Here is a 12,917-nt window from a genome sequence, read left to right as displayed (position 1 = left end):
CTGTTCGACAAATTCACCATCAGGAAAGTGTTTATAATAAAGATGATAAAAGTGAATAAGTGTAAACAAATTTAAGATCTCTCATTTAGCAAGGTATTTAACATTCTTCCTAAGCAAAATGTTTAGGTTTGAAAATATGGATGTTCTGCCAAAGGCACAGTGACACCAAAACAAATTTTGTTCCTGCTAACATTTGTGGATGAGCCCTTCTTGCATGCCATGTAATTAAGTCCTTCGTAATGGATTAGAGGAGAAAAAGCAAAGACATTTCTGATCAGGGTTTCCTCATGACATAATAGTGCTTTCTCTAGATCCATTTATTTTAATAATTACACAGTATGAGCACTGGGTATATATTTTTCATCTTTGGCACTATAGTTTATTCACTCCTTCCAGCTATTTTCCTTTTTTTGGGTGGAAAAATAAAAAATTTCGAGACAGGTGTGTTGAGCTTTTAACAGAATATTTTATATGTATCTAAAGCAGTTATTGAGCAAGTAAGGATGTACTAATGTAATTAGCATTTCAATGAAAAAAGGACACTTTTACTTAGGGGAAACGAGAAACTAATAATAACAATCTGAAAGGGGAACATTCAAATGGATAATAAAAGCTGAATTGCATGAATTATCTGATCAGAAGCAGATAAGAGGTGTAATCCCCTGGGATAATATTTAGGATAAATTTGGAAACAAAATTTAAATATTTCATCTTTGAAACTAATGTATGACTAAAGTATGGAGAAAAGTTCCATTGTTTCACTTGCACATCACACCTGGAGTAGATCTGAGCTCCTCCTTTTGCCAGTAATGTTGTCAAATTACCACTAAATGTTCGCGCTGTTAAAGAACAGTTGTTGGCTTGCCAATAATGCCATTGTTCAACCTTTCCTTCATAATTCTTCTTGTTGTAATATTCCCATTCAGCTACATTTTATTTTAAATTAATTGTAGAAATAAGCTGCACAAAATGTTCCTAACATGTCACCTTTGTAATTTTGTAAGAAGTAAAGTGAAGCATGTGATGATAATGTTAAGACAGAAACTTAATTGCTTGTGTCCCTTTTCCTTTGGAACTAAAACTTCATCTTTGAGCCAAATAAAATCTTCTGGCAAGTATACCCAAATACAATCAGAACCCTTTCCTGAGCAGTATGATGGGCTTTAGTTGATCTGTTTGAATCAGAAGGCTTGTTTGTATGAGTTTGAACTTACACCTAATTTCTTTGTCTGTTTGCATCCTGAGGATAAGACTGTTTCCTGGGTCATTTCGTACTTCAGACCTGCTTCCTGCTCTTACGGAGCTTGCACTGAGTGTGCCATGAAGGGCAGGACCTGTTGGGTCAGGATAAGCACGGTCCTGGTGATCCTACACAGTTACTGGCACTGCCTGCCCAATTCCCCACGCTTCAGCAGACCAGTGGAATTGCATGTGAAGAATAACAGTGATATCCAATCCAAATGAATGCCAAAGGAAATTCTGCCAGTGTTTTCAGATGGTGGTGCCAAGTCTGTGCTTCTATAACTATATTGATTAGATAACTACAAAATCACCATTTAATTTCCTAATTATCCAAGAACTCCAGTAGTATGGTAGGTAATGAATACATATGAAAACAAGTCCTCTTAAGTGCTTTCATTTCATAAGCTGAATTTAGATACACAGGATTTAATAATTCTGGGCAAAAATTCTTAATGGCGCATGTGATTTTAGATTTGTAATTTCTATTGAAAGTGCAGATGACTGATCAGTAGAAATAATTTATTACAGGCTGGTATTTAAAATTCATAAAAAAGTACAAATAAAATCACAAAACAGTGCCTTGATGTGATTTGTATGTTACTGGTTACATGATAATTCTCAAGAGCTAATGATCTTCATTTAATCAACCTGTTTTTCTCATAAATCAGAATGATTTGAAAAAAGCAGGTTAAATAATTGTGAACAGAAAATTGCCTACCTTTGTTTATTTTTATAATAACTTAAAATATTTTGTTTATCCTTTGGTAGTATAAAATAAAATAAAAAACTACTCCCGTCTATTCTGTAGTTCTGTGGTATTTGGTTGCACCTGCTAGTTTGTGGGCCCACTGCACTCTGAAGCAAAACTCCTGTTAACTCCAGTAAAATCAGATTTTTAACAAAGATATCTAAATTCTAGCCATGTTGCTGGATTCAGTGCAATGAAATTGAAGCACCTGAAGCCTCTGAAAAGGGTTGAGACTAAATGCACAAGTGGTTTACTGAATTTGTTGTGCTGACTGCCATAATGATGAATATGTATTAAAATAAGAAGCCTTTCTATTGCACAAAGATTATTTAGTTATTATTCAGCTTCCTATTTTGAAATTTAATTTCTTTTTCAGTGGCAGCAAATTGATAACTGTGAAATATGTCATTGTTTTTTATAAGTCAGAGTTTCATAGTCCGTTTGAACTACATATCTAAGATCACAAACTTTTACGTTTTGCTATTCAGTATTTAGCAGATACTCTCAGACCTACGCACAAAGTAGCAAAAAATAAAGGGGATTGATTTTCACAGGTAATTAGCAATCCTGTCTCCTGCATGTTCCACATCTGCAGTGCTGTTCATTATCACCATCCAGCTGATGATGACATAACTATTTCTAGAGGTAGAGACTCAGACTTTGAGCTGTGGAGATACCTTGTTCACTGCTAGCCAGAAGAGCAGCTCTCTTGACAAGTGTTTGCACCAAGTGACAGTGTATTCGTGGCAGTGGAAGAGGCTTGCATCCACATGTGCTGAGCCTCAGGGAAGAGACTGTAAAGGAAGCATCTCTATTTTTTATTATTGTTTTTTTCATATTAGTAAATAAAAAGTATTTTTTTTTGTCTTTTGAATAATTTTCTGGTTTTGATGAGGACTGAGGATTCATTGCCATTTGTGAATGGGGATACACTCTGTGTTGTATGAGTCGTGGAAAAGGTGGTAGACAGAATTAAATACTCTGAATATTATAACGCACTCCAAATAATCAACATTATTTTAATTCTTAGGTTATTCATGGCCTGTTCTGACTATAGGTCAGGGTTCAAGCCAGTCAAACTGTTCGTTACGGAGGGGTTTGCTTTTGTAATTGCCAAAGAAGTACTTGGGGGGGGGGTGGATTCAGTCTTATTATAGCAATGCCGGGCGTGGTAAATTTGGTAATTGCAGATTTCAGTACGGTAGAAAGCTTATTCTGAAGAAGTGAATAGTCATTAAAAAGTAAGGAAAATGTGAATGTTGCTTGCCACTATCACGCTCTGGAAATTGCTATTTAATGTTATCAATATAGATATTTTCTTTTGGGGCTTAATATTTTGTTCTCTGATTTCATTGGCTGAAGTTGGAGAGTTAAGATACATTGGCAGATATTGCCACCACTCTGCATGAAACATATGCTAAAATCTGGATAAAACTGATTTGGTAGTATGCATATATTTATTTCACCTTTTAAGAGCAAGTAGCAAGTTCAGTAGCAAATAATCTGGCTCTAGGCTATCCTTGCTCTCAGTTAGAGTTTAGGTATTACATTGCTTAAACAGGTGCTCTGTATACTCTATTTTGATTTTAATTTCTTCAAGATGCAGTTTACTAGAGCCTGTACTGGATTTAGCACAATTTCCGTGTACTAGAGAAATTACCTGGAAAGCATCATCAGTGTTCACCTGGAAATCCTACTCCAAGACCTTGTTTGCCTTGGACATGCTCTGCTAGGAGTGCCAGACTCCTAGAGAGTCTGCATCTCTAAGAGCTGCATCATGCAGCTTGTTAAGGACAGCCGTGGGGCCACTCTGATATTACACTTGCAATCCTTTCACTGCAAGCCCTCAGCAGGTACTGAGCCATCAGCTCTGGCTGAGTCATCTTGCTGAGATGCCTTCATGTGGACAAAGGGGGGTGAGGAAACTGCAGCCAGAGACTGGTCTTTTACTGTGATATGCACATAGCCACTGAATTTTAATTTTCTCACTTGTTCTGCTTGTCCATGAAACGTCAGTCTCATCCAGAGCACTGCAGAAATAGGAATGATGGTGAGCCCTCAGGAGTGTTTGAAAGGCGTAAGAAGTTCACATTCCTATCACAAGTAGACATACTCAGTTTTATTTGAGAATTGTAATTATATAGGAGTAGAGAAGCATATAAATCTTCCTTCACTGAAGTCACTATCTTCTCTGAAGTGTAGCCTTGCCAATTCAGTAATCTGTGTGAAATCCAGCCTGAGCCATGCTGCCTACTCCAAAGCAGAGTTGTCCTTGTTCCATCTGGCTTGTCTCAGCAGAAAGGTCAACTCCCAGGACTGCCAGGGAAGTGCTGCTCTATTGAGGTATTATCCCTGAAGAGGCTGGAATAGCATGTGTGACTGAGACTGAGAATTTGTTCCCTAATTTTCCTCAATAGTCCAGGGACATGTACGTTATTTGGGCAACAGCTGTCTGAGTCCATTGCCAAGCTGGCTCAGTAATGGTCCTTGGTGCAATGCAAGAGAGCAAAAGTGTTTCTATGTAGTTGGGAAAGCTGAGGAGTTTTATCAGAAATTTTGGAAAATGTGGAATGTTCTCAACTGGCAAAATGACAGTGTCTGATGTTTCACCACAACTGTGCAGTGTGGGCTGAGGAAAACAGAATGTTGGTATGAGTTTTACTACTCTTCATCTTTGAATTTTTTAGCACTTTATAAATATTTTCTAATTTGATGCCCCTCTCTGTTCCTCTTTTTTTTTTTTTTTTTTTTACAGAAAGAATAGCTAAAGAAAATTGTAGGTACCTGAAGGTATTCAGGAGTAATAACCTGCTGGACCTTACTACAGCGATTTAGTCTATAAGGAAGTCCCTCTGTCCACCATGCATACAGCCCTTCCCCCTCCCTTTCTTTTGGTGCTGATTTACTGTTAATTGCATTTCAACCAACTTGGAATGGACTAATAGACTGAAGTCTATTATTCTAGCTTTTAACACAATGAAATCGTGTTTAGTGATTTGCTCTAGGGGAGGAAATGAATATCCCTAACTTTTTCCTCCGAGTAATGACAGAAATACAGATGGGGATTTCTGCATTACAAAAAGTGAGATGGGGAAAGTGAATGGAGGAACGGCAGAAACAGTCACAGTTTGTGCTTTAGACCATCAATTCATTGGACTTTGGGTTAGATAACTGCCTTCCATTCATGCTAGTTCACACTTAGATCTTCGCATTTTCATTTACTTTTGTTCATTTACTTTCTAATGATTTGTCCTGTTGTGTTCTAAAAGTGAGGGAGACTTGCTTCTTCTGATAAGGGAATAATTGTGGTACAACTTGTGTTTCCTTTCAACTTTTTGTAGTTGTAGACAGCTCCTTAAATGATGTCAAGTTAACTTCTTGTTGTCACATGGTATATTGATGATTTCAGAAAGCTTGAGCTCAGCTGTAGCTGTGCTATTCTAAATGTGCTTTTGAAACACAGAAAATGAGACAGAAAATGGGGCAACCTGTATTTGGGAAGCCTTGAGTGAGCAAATCTATGTAAACATGCTGTGCTCACTCCCAAGCAGAGTCCCAGGGGAATAGAAGAGAACTGCATGAAAATTTCTCCATCCAGTAAGACTAGGGAGGAAATAGCTCCAGCAAGCTGTTTCTGCTATCTGCCGTGGATGGCAGGACCAAAGACCTCAAATGATTACTATTTAAGTTACCAGTTAATGAACTATTAAACTTGTAGGAACTTGTAGGAAAAACTTGGAAATTTCCAAATTAGAGCACTGTTGCCATGGCAGTACACAGAATAAGAATGTATCTTTCACGAATCTGGGTGTGATGGTTTAGCTTTGCTGTGAAAACTAAGCTGACAGTGCATCTGGATTCCACAGCATGTCTGGGTAGAGCCCAAGTACAGTCAATGGAAATTAATTCAGCTGCTTACTCTGTGATTACAGGGATTTCGATCTATCTGGCTCTGTCTTTGTTGTATTTGTGAAGGAATTCAGCACCTTCCCACATGTTTACATCTTTCCAACATGTATAGATAGAAGTGACTTACTTAGGCAGCAGACAGTCATGTTCTTTCAGCTGAGCTTGGCACAGACATTACTACCTGTGGCTGCTGGTTGCTGTCCTCCTTGTTGTCTCCCACAGCTCTCAGTGAATGTTTCCTCATCTGCTTCAGTTCAGACTCCAGAGGACTGGGTTTGACTGCAGTATATATTTCACAGTTGTTTTGTTTTTTTTTTTTTTTCTTCTTGTAAATCAATCCCCCAGAGGAGTTTTTAATATTCAAGAGCTGTCTGCTTCCTCCATCCTGTCTGAAGTGCTGGCATGGGGATAGTGCAATACTGAGACACGATCCTGTGAAATTGCATGACAGGAAAGAAACCTGTGGTTTAATAAATGAATAGTGGCTGTTGAGAAGAGCTGAAGATTTTCATACATTGATGTACTAAAGCAATTAGGACCACTGAAAACTGGCACGTGTTGAGCATGACTTGGTGTGAAATCCAATGACCAGATTAGGAAAAGAGGAAGATACACTGAGTATGGATGGAGATTTGAATTTTCCAGGTCAATCCATGCCTGGTCACTTAATTCTGGAGTTGAAGAAGGTAGGAAGAGCAGAGCTAATTTGCTTGTGCCTGTCAGGATGTTACTGTGACTCTGCTGTTTCCATTTTTGTAAGTACTACACCATAAGATCTCCATCTGGCTTTTGGTTAGTTTTTGTTGGGCATAGATGAAAAAAAAGAAGACCTGTAGAAATCAGAAAGTGTAGGAATTACCTGTGTGTACATCTTTGTAAGCCATTTGGAATAGAGCATCTTCTATATAATAAAAGATTGTCTGGAAGAGTACATTATAAGAGGACATTACATTATAAAACCAGTGAAGAATAAATGTTTTCTTGAAAACACTACTAACAGCCTAAATTTTTAGAAAAGCAGTGGAAATCTTGCTCAGCTGACACGTGACTTATCTGGCATATTGACATTTGCTCTGTATCTGTAATATTTTTTTAAATGAGTATTTTATTTAATTACTAGATACTTAATTAGACAAAGATTTGTCTAGCACCTCCTGTTTATTAAATCATAAAGCATTATCTAATTAGCATGACATTTTCTGTAATCAATTTGATGAAATGCCATCTGTAGTTCTAATAATACAGTGTACAGCAAAGTCTGATTGACATATGTGTTGAAGGCAAGGTATCAACCTTCTTATATGTTTGTATTTAAAAAACCCATAAAATGTAAGGAAGAGTAGGCCTCTGACTTGCTAATGCTGCTGTTTGTGCTGCAAAGCAGGGTTTTATTTAAACAACCCAAAACTTAGTAAATATTTTCAGTGGGAAAACTAGCATTAACAATCTTCAGGTTAACACTGTCAGCAATTTCAGACTACCCTGAGGCCTCCTTATTCTATATATTGTGGAACAGATTTTCAGCATTGCCTCAATGTATTTCCTTCTCTTCACTTTTTAGATGCTACTTTTGCTCTCAAGACTTTTAGATAAATTGCCTTAATGTCTGATGGTTTCTATGCACAAAACAGCCTGAGTACTGATGCTCCTTTGGACTGCTAACTTAACTGAGATTTACAGTGCTATGTACAAATTAGCCAGCAATTAGCTGTCTGTGCTCTATGTACCTTCTTTACAAGTCATTTTTTTCTTCAAACTATTCAATATCAATATTAGTAAATTCTAAACCACTACTGAGCCAGGTCCTAGCAAGCTGGACTTGGCATGTCTCCATTGAAATTGATAGATCCACACAAGTTTATCTCAGGAGTTACCATGAAATAAACCTTGTAGTCAACAAATAATACAAATCTTGCAAATATTCTACCAAAATGCTTTTGTTTGGCAAACAGAATGTAAATTAACAGTACTATGCATTTAGTAAAAATTAGTTTTTTCATACCCAAAGGAATGGTATTGATTCTGTTGCTCCTTGTCAGTAGTAGCAGCTGCAGTGATTATTCAAGTTAATCTCAGTGAACATGGTGGCAACATAGATTTACAGGCTAGACAGCTTTTAGTTTTATAATAAGCTTGGATTGTTATGATGACTGTTAGAGGCTAAAGAAAAAACACACTGTGTATTCACATGTCAAAAATCACAGCTTAAAACCTCTGTGAATAGAATAGAATAATATTCAATAAAATTAATCCACTGGTAGAAACACAACTCTTGCATGGCTAAGATGGAGGTACTACCAATAGAAGAAGAAAAGTTCCAACCAATAAAAGTTGGAACAATATTGATGTGAAAGTGAATAGAACACCAGATTAAAAATCAAGAGACTTGAAAGTATGTGGTAGCTTGTCTGTTCAACCCAGTCTGATAACAGGATGAGTTGCTTAATTTCAGTGACATGAAATCAGAGTTTATACTCATCAAGTAAACCACCATCATTCAGTGTCATGCTTTCAGAAAGCTAAATCATTAAAGACTGTGTAGACCCTGGGCCAAATTCTTATACTAGAACAATGCAGGGCTTGATTTGCAGAGATGGTGATGTATTTAAGGATGGAAGTTAGTCCATTTCCTCCTAAACAATACATGTTTTTTCATTAGAATTTAAAACAGCCTGGATTGGTTTGGGATAATTTGAACATTTATGATGCCTTGTGGAACTGTGAGTGCTGCAAAAGAATTCTGTAGCATTTAGGACATGGTAGCGTGTTGTCAATCCAATAAATGAGGGTAAAGAAAATATTGCAAAATTGATGGCAATCAAGCTGCTTGTCAAGTATGAAAAGTTTTGCATTGATTTCTTTGCATTTTATGATCATTTGCCTGTACTTTGACATTCCATGGAACAATATATATTAGGCCAACACATACCCTGTTCTTGAGCAGAACCTTTACCAGTGTTGAACCTAAACCAGGAACAATAGTGTTAATGAAGCTATTTATAGGTAATGCTGCTTTCATTTAAAAAAACACTTGAGATTATGATGATGCCATTTATAGTTGCATCACTGAGGACTATATTTATGGTATTCATATATAAATCCAAATTATGATTTAAATTGTATGGATTAATCATTTCAGCATAACGTATTGCATGTTCTTTGCCTAGAGATAGAGCACATGATAAAAAATACTTACTTTTAAAAACATAAAATTGCACGAAAATTTGGACATTTAGCCTCACCATGATAAAATAAATCATTGTTGGCTCTGCAACATTACATTCTGTAAAAAGGAAGTAATATTTATGTTGCTGACTCAGGTACAATTATTATGCTATAATTACAGAATTTTGTTTTAGAGTTTGTTTTCATGTAATATTTTATTTAATGTTGCATTCTTTTTGAAAGCCAAATAAGTTATAGAGAACCTTTTGAGCATCAAGTTGGACTGCAGAGCTCTGTGTCCACTAGGCAAACCTCCTTCACAGTCTGCAGTGCTAGTCCATTTTGTCTGCCTGGGAAAAGTTTCTCTTCTGAGATTTCTGGAATTTGCATTCTCTACCTTTGAGCATCGTAACACCTACACAGATTATCTGAATGAGGCTGCAGCACTAACTAGACACAGTATCCCACCTGCTGCTGAGATCAATATGTGATAGTTTATAGGAAAGTGGAGTTGGAGGCACAAAAAGGAGACACATTATGCATCAGAAGGAAAAACAAACATCCCTTAGTCCCACAGGCAGCCAGCTAAAAAACCCCAAGGTTTGAGATTTTTTATTAAAATTACCTTAGCCCAGAGCCACAAACACGAGTTATATTGTGCAGACAGTCCTGCATTCCCAAAGATTCATTGCAGAAGGGGATGAGAAAATCAATAGACTGAGTTAAATCTGCAGATTCCAAGCCAGAAGAAATTGCAACAGCCATCCAAACTCAGCCCTTTATGTTTTTTGCCACATTTAGACTGAACTAATTCTTGACGTAAAAATCTAAAGCATATCTTAACGAGAAAATGTCCCAGGGCTGATTCTGTCATCTCCTTTGCTGAGCTCTTCTGCACATCACAACCTCCGTACCTGTTATCAACTTTTCCCTAACTATATATACGTATATGTATATATGACCTAGATGTCTTTGAACAATTTTAGCCCACCCAGCCTTGCATTTCTGTGTTTGACTTCTGATCCAGCATTACAGTGACAATCCCTTAGCTTTCCTCTTTACCCATTTCCCATTCCTGCAGTGTGCATTCCAGGAACTGGACATTTTACAGTAGTGCCAACCTCACCAGTGGTGTGTGCAGAGGCAAGATCACCTCAGGACTTGAGATCTACTTATGCTGGAGAATTGTGTCAACTCTTTGCCATGACACTGAGTGGAGAACATGTAGAATAGTATTTATCTGTGTGAGCCCATAAGATTTTTATTCTATCTCTGCTCTTCAGTTCTTACATCTACAATAATTAATGGTTAACCAAGTGAGACAGAACATTTGGTAGGAGTACCCTATCTTCCTCTTTATTTTTTTTTTTTTGGTGATACTGTTTTTAATCCTCCTAATGTGTTTCCCATTAATTCTGTTTAATGTAAACTTTAGATGTCATAAATCATATCCTGGAAGAAGACCAGGCATAGCCACCTCTATCAAATATAACACTGCCAAATTTATAGTACAAGATCTGTGTTTGTAAAGTGCTATCAAGTATTAATTATTTTGCTAGCCACTATTTTTGTAGGAAGAATCCTGGTTTTGTTGTGCCATTTTTTTATTTAAGATGATGTCAGGATAACTAATGTACAGACCCTTAGTTGCCTGTCTTCACTTTTAGTAAAATAGAATGAATTTAGCAGTCATCTAATGCTCTAGAGTTTCCAAACATTTCAGAAATTTGAGAACTGTTACAATTAGGAAACTTTCAATCAGTTGTTTTAAAGACTGTTTTTGTGTACATTATTGAGGGCTGGTGACATGATAACACATCTTCTTTATAGAGGCTTCCCCACATTCTCCTTTGCTCAAAGCAGAATGCTTTCTATTCTAGTAATGTCCTTAGATTGATAATGTGGCTCTTCAGTGCTGCAATTTGTGCCCAGCCAAGAAGTTTTCACATGATACTACTCTTTGTTTCAAATTAAATGAGAATTTCTTTGAAGTAAGAACTCTACTTCTCTGAATGGCTTTGTGACGTGTCAAGGATCCCTGAACCTCTTGGGGTGAAGACACCATGATAATAAAGAAAACAAATTCATCAGCTGTGCAAATGGATAATGCTAAGGATTAGGTATTGTTTTCTTTTGTAGACTTTTTAACTCTAGGGAACAAAAATTTAAAAAAACCACACATTGATAGCTCTTATTTACGTTTGATATATCATCATTATGTTGTGTGACCATCAACTATCACATTATCAAGCCTGACAAGTTACTGGTTGGGATTAGAATTACATATTAATTACTGTGATTACTTTTGAAGACTGTATTTATGCTCAATGCTTGCATGGGACTTTGACATAAGCTTTTATTTGAGAAACTCCATGCATTTTGCAACCGTTCATTTAATTTACGCACTTCAGGAGTTGACTACTGAATCCAAAAGAGATGAAAGCCCAAATTCAGAGAGAGATATAATTAGTGTCCAGTCTGACTCTGTTTTCTTGGTTGTTTGAATAAATTTTCTTCTAACTTGAGAAGAAAGGCTTTAATTTATGTCCTTCACAGTATTTGCTATTTCAAATGCTGTTTTGCACGGTGTGCAGGACTTGCAGGAGCCTTAGGACTGTGTGTTTTATCTGTGGTCCTGTTAGGAATTTTAAGGGAAAGTTCTTTATTTTAGTAAAATGGTTTTGATAGGATTATTTACTGAAGCATGATGCTATAAATCCTGCTGGTCAAATGGCACATAGAAAAGTAGATAAATGAAAAGGAGTAACATTCTGATACTCGTTTGGATTTGGGTAGCACATTAGTCTCACCTATGGAGCAAAGATACATTGTTCAGAGCACTGCTTTTACGTGGCTGTTCAAGTAATTGACAGCTGTTCAGTGTCTCTGGGTTATATGTGCCATTTCTCACATCATGGTTTAATCAGAACTGGGGACAGCTCTCTGGCCAGACAACTATTTTTTCTATAGAACTTCTTAGTACCATGGTACAATGTCAGTGAAGATTTTGGTGTGAGGGTTCCTAAAAGAAGTTGTAAAAACTATAATGTTGTGTAATTAGTAACCTGAAACCAAATAACTTCATACAAAGTGCCATTTCTTTTTACTCAAAATGTATATTTGAAACCTTTTTCTTTAAAAGAAGTTGCTGTTAATTCTACAGTTCACAATCTAATTTGCCTTCCTAAACAACAGTTCTAATAATACTGTCCTAAACTCCATCAATCCCACCCAACTTCCCAGCCATGGTCCTAGAATAGTTTAATAAGCTCTTCAAATGAGGCTTCATTAATTTTACAGAACATACCAGAGGACATTCACTAGTGCTGTATATCTCGAGTTTCTGTGGAGTCAATTAAAATACAGCTACATTTTTCCAAATAAGCAAAGCAAAGCATATTTTTTATGATAGCATAACTTCTTTCTCCAGTCTTGTTTACTTCCCACTTCATAAAATTCAGAGATCTGTAATGAATTTCTCAGACATTACTGAGGTTTAGTAAAGTTCTTTTGTGTTTCCTTTAGGCTTAATTTAGAACCTTCCTCATGCTTTCTACATTGTTATAATAAAATCATTTCATTAAATATAAATCTTTCACATGGGTTTTAAATAACATGAAAGATCAGGACTCAATCTATTCAATCTCTTGTTAGAAATAGTGGGAAATTTAGAACCTCTTTTTTGAAAATCAAGGCTTATATAGCATTTGTGTATTTCTTGGTAATTTTGCAGGTATTGATATAAACAGATACAAAGCCTTTTTCATAAGAGTCACAGTTAATTTTGTTTGTTTGTTTTTTGTTTTTGTTCTTGAGTGGTATTAAGTTATGTTTTTCATGAGAAATTATAAAT

General features: G+C 36.3%; 1 protein-coding gene across 2 annotated transcripts in view; it reads left to right on the top strand.

Moving 5' to 3' along the window:
- Positions 1-12,917, top strand: part of DPP10 (dipeptidyl peptidase like 10) — a 265,798-nt gene that overhangs the window by 114,998 nt on the left and 137,883 nt on the right. The gene's annotated exons all lie outside the window — the stretch shown is intronic.

The sequence above is a fragment of the Lepidothrix coronata genome, unplaced genomic scaffold (assembly GCF_001604755.1).
Source record: "Lepidothrix coronata isolate B3197 unplaced genomic scaffold, Lepidothrix_coronata-1.0 Scaffold86, whole genome shotgun sequence".
In the NCBI taxonomy this organism is placed as follows: domain Eukaryota; kingdom Metazoa; phylum Chordata; class Aves; order Passeriformes; family Pipridae; genus Lepidothrix; species Lepidothrix coronata.
Note: the sequence above shows the minus strand (reverse complement) of the source record. Positions and strands in the feature narration are given on the sequence as shown.